We start from the raw sequence: 5,066 nt of genomic DNA, 5'->3' as shown, positions 1-5,066 counted from the left end.
ATAATGAAATACTTGTGTTACTACTGTGTGTTACTATTAGCATTTAGTGAGTCGGTTTTTGTGCACATTTTATAACTTCGATGATGTTGGAGAAATTAGAAAGTGAACTGCTAAAAATAATCTTAAAAACCTGAAGATTTTCCTCTCTTTACATTTGAATGCAAAAGCAAAGCAATGTGTTGATCCTACAAAACTGAAAACTGTTCCTGCTGACACATTTGACTTGCAGTGAAGTACAATTATACGTTTTTCGTAATGCATGCATCTTAGAGCAGCTCAATCACAGGGTGGAAAAAACTGTCACACATTGAAATAATCGTATTCGCAGAGGCATGGAAAAGGAAAAATGTACAAGCCTGTGTAAGAGATGGATGACAAGCAACACGTTAGACTTGACACATGTTCCAAACACCGTTCAGCAGAGAAACTAGAGCAGTGTATTTCCTATCCTCTAACAAATCCAACAAACCGGACAAAAGAATCCGACAGACAGTTTGACCAAATTAGGCTATAACCATTGTGAGCCTGGTTACTTTGTCGTAAAGACTGTTTATCACATTGATTTAACAGGGGTTATCCCACTGGCACACCGTTAAAGTACTGTATTTAGACTTGGTAAGACATAGTTGCTTTTTTTATACTTAAATATTTGTTATCAAACTCAATGCTTCAAACGGGTAAAATATGTGGTTCCATTTATTTTCTATCCAAAAAGTCTTAAGCTCTGTGAGCCATGGTGTATATTTTGTTAGGGGTCATTACCTCGGAAATAGTTATAGCCTGAATTGAATGAATCTTGGCAGAAGTGTGTAGCAAATGCCAATGTAGATACAATTATATTTTGGAGCCGATCCGAATAATGGGTTGGAAACGCATATTATTTTTCACTAACAGATACGGCCTTGGCAGGGGTCTATGCTAAGTGCCCTTTTAGTTTTGCTGTGTGGTGGTGCCTTTCCCACTTCTCAACCACAGGTATGGTGCAGATGGACTGCAAAATAGATTTTAAGCAATATAAACATTGATAATATACTTTAAACTTTCTGTCCTTATGATCAATGGCAGCCTTTTTTTATAGATTCACATAGAAACAGACCTATTCATCAGTAACACTGGCAGAAATTGGCTGTAGAGAGACAAATATAATATGTGTTTGGATGACACTGGGCTGCTGCTCTCAGCGTCATTAATGCATGTTTAAGACACGCCTTGACAATCAAACACTCCAGAAAAAAGTGAGTTTGAGTTCAACGAGCAGCTAAGGGAAATCTTTCTCTTTGATTTGTGTGAATCTAATCTTTACAGCTGAAGGACTTTCAGCTCCAAAAAGCTGCCTGGGAGAACCCAGGTGCTTTATTTGGGTAACCTTTTTAAAGTGGTGCTGTACTGCAAATAACATTTCTGTTCTGCTTTTATATTTGCTGATATGTTTTTAAAGCAGGACATCAGCACAAAGCTTTCTTTGGCTTACATTTCATTTTGAGTCACAGTGATCTGATATGTTACTCTGCCTTGATTGTACTAAGGTTCTGTTTATTTTGTCCTTAAAATATACTTTGTTTTTGTCTTTGTCATTTGGTGATAATAGCTATTTTGAAAAAGTAACTCGCATATCTGTCCAGAAAGCTCCAATTAAAAATATAAAAATGTATAACTTTAAGACCAAATCAAAAACAAGGCTCTAAACTGTGCAAGGAATTATTGGCATGTTCTGTGAGGTTTTCAAACATATTCAAACATTTTCTCTGGAATATTAATATGTACTTCCTGAAGTAAAAGTAGACAGGTAATAGCAGATCAGATACAAAATAATAACGGATAAGCTCTGAAAGAAAGTGAATCCATGGTGATATGATCTTCAATATGCTAATAATTGCTTTATACTAAGGCAGAGGTTAGTTCGCCGGTCCTATATCTACTGCACAAAGGAACTTGACTCTTAGAGACAAAAAGGGAAGAAGCTGAATTTGATGGAATATTTTAACTGTAATAGATAAATGTAATATCTAATTGAATCAAAGTTAGTCATGCAGAGCGAAATGCCTGAATTTTAGTGATGTCCCGTCTTCCTCGCAGAGTCAGAGGACACACCGTCTCTTCTGAACTCTGCATCACCCCATTATCAGATAGTGAGGCACTGTCATGCTCAGTGGAACCGCCCTAAGGTCTGAGCGGGGCATGCTTCTCTCGGCTTATTTAGTCAAACCACATGAAGCGCGAAGAATCCGCGAAGAGCTTATTGGATGTTTTGCATTTACTTTGTTAATGTCTCAGATATTTCTGAATCAAAGCAAGATTATCGAATGTGACTTCAGCATTAGTACATGAACAAAGGTCTCATCAATCGAAGGAAAGTTGCATAAGATGGGTGATGCACGAGGGATTTGCCTTTACTGTCACAAGCACCTCCGCATTTGTAAAGCAGCATGCCAGATTGTTGCTCGGGGGCATTTTGCGAACCGGACAGTCATTGTATTTCCCAAGAGGTTTGTTTTTTCCATGCTTGTTGCTCCCCTCAGCCTACATTTATTTGCGCATAGATTACCCCTTTTGTAATTTTATTTGTTGGACAGTGCAATCAAATGAAAGGTAAGTACTCTCAAAACAAACAACAGTAATTGTTAGTGGCCATTGTACCGAGCCGTTCCAAAATGCACTTGAACAAAGAGCAGTTTGGGACATTCACAGAGTTTGCGTCATTCCTTTGTTATTGTCAATATACAGTATTTTTACACAAATCATATAAATGACCAGGCTTTATTCAAAGTAAATAGCTGTATGTCCTTGCAATCAAAATGAGCATTTAGTATTGGGTATTTTCATTTCCTTTTATAGACAAATTGTCCTGTACTTTATATAATGTGCTGAAAGTGCCATGTCTGCACAAAAAAAATAAACTTAAGCATCACAGCATTGTTCACACATTAAACTCATCACCAGGCAGCCATAAAACATATTGGTTGTACTTCAGGATGAAAAACACCAAAAGAAACAGGCCTTAACTGGAAGAGAGGTCCCTCAGCCATCCTAAATCAGACGTGTAACAAGAGTGATGAGAGCTCCAGGTTATTTCCAGGATTAGAAAGCTTACACTTGTTATAAAGGAACTTGAATGGTCTTGATCCACAGCGGGCCGAGTGTATCACAGCTTAGTGGGAGCCCAGAGCCGAAGCTCCAGCCCGATATCATAACAGCAGCATATACAAGCTGAATCAGCCTCCCGCCTTCAAGTCCATTAGTTCCACCCCAGCTCCCGCCACATGGCTGGATGATTCCCATTGCCCGGCATCAGAGGCATCCAAGCATGTACATGACAAATCTGCAGAAATAAAGCATGAAATACATACTAACATATGTCCTCAGGGAGGAATCCTCTCGTGTTCTGCCTTTTTTGTTGTTGATGCATTTCAAGCAGTGAAGGTTTGTTTTAAGAAAAAGCAGAAAATAGCTCGTCTGTGAGGTGAGAGATGAAAATAAGAAGGGGGATAAGAGATAATTCTTACGTGTAAAGTTCACAGAGTAAGAGATAGAGAGGGGTCTTTAATGTGGCGTTAGTTAGTCATGTAATCAAAGGACATGTTTCAATGTATTAACGTCCTTATTTTTAGAGAAACGCATGTGAGCTCTACATTTTGGTTGACAGACACATTCAGAAATATTTAAGAGATGGGGCATTGGGTTGGGGCCAGACATTTTTTCCCTGCGTTTCTCTCTCAGTTTGAACTTCCTCTCTTTCGTCATCCTACAGCACTGAGTCTGGTTAATCATTGCTTACAGTCGGTGCTAAGTTGCCGTCAGCAAGATCATGGGTTAAATGCAATGCGCACGCAGAATGATACCTGAGATCTTTCTCTGTTAGGAACTTACACTGAATGTTTTGTATTGCAGAGTTTATACCTAGTCTGGCTTGAATGCCTAAGCTTGTCTGCTGTTTCTTGCTTGTGAAGCATGAAGAAGATTTGCCTTTAACTCTCTAATGAGACGTAATGGATCCTTGAGTTATTGAATCAAAGCCATCCCTTCATACCAGAGATGCTTATTTGTGTTAAGCCCCATGTGTTCATGTAAAACTGTCATAAAGTGCTACAGCAATGGAAGCGGAATTGTGACTGCAACATGTCTCATGGCGTTATGGCTAATGAGTCGCTGCTGAGACCTCAGCTGGACCGGTCCTGAACCGATGTCAGAGCAGACAAGAGTAGCTCTGATCCCTCAGGCGCCGAGGGCAATCAGTCAGTCTGTACTACAGCTAATGCTAACTGCATCCTGTAGTCATTACACTGAGCAGGCCATTTACCAACTAGGGCTCTTTGATTTAGATTTTATCTAAAGCATGACTTCCAGTAGAGCTCTGTAATACATAGGCTGGTTATCTACATTGTGTCTGGAAGCTCCCGGCGGCTACTTCAACCCAGACTATAGCAGCTCGTTGACATGTTCAGTCAAAATGCAGACCAAATCACTTGAATTGAAGGCTTTCTTGAGTACACACATTACATACTGTACATCTGTCATGACTCATGGTGCTCAAATCTCTTGAACAACACCATAATTCCAAACATATCACATCAAGCTGCATCCTCCTACCTGCCACGAGACTGGAACAGAATGGAATTTGAAACGTTTTCGCCAAAAATGTTTCAATGGTCAAGGTGTTTTTTGCAGAAACGTTTCAGATTTCGCTCCGTTCTCCGGCTTCAAACCAAATCTCTCGGAAGAAATTGAGAGTCTGACGGACACACAGGTGAGTGACCTCTGGCACACACTCACTCACGCTCGGCCGAGCACTGACGGGATTTTGGATGAAGGTGGACAGCAGCAAACTGTAGGTTTCTCAGTGGGTACTGCTAAGCTGAGCCACAGCTGTTGTATTGTTTGGATGAATAGCATTTCCCGTAGCGTTTGATCACCTGTGACATGTCTCGTTCTGGGAATCCCCTCTTGTTGCATGTACACCTTGCAAATCCTGGCACAAATCTCAAATCAATCATTGCCTTTTATTGTTTTGGTCCTTTTTTTTGCAGGCCAAGATGAGGTAATAAGTGGTGTGTTTGCAATCCACATTA

This window comes from Notothenia coriiceps, unplaced genomic scaffold (assembly GCF_000735185.1).
Source record: "Notothenia coriiceps isolate Sejong01 unplaced genomic scaffold, NC01 NC01_scaffold00031847, whole genome shotgun sequence".
NCBI classification, from domain to species: Eukaryota; Metazoa; Chordata; class Actinopteri; order Perciformes; family Nototheniidae; genus Notothenia; species Notothenia coriiceps.
Note: the sequence above shows the minus strand (reverse complement) of the source record.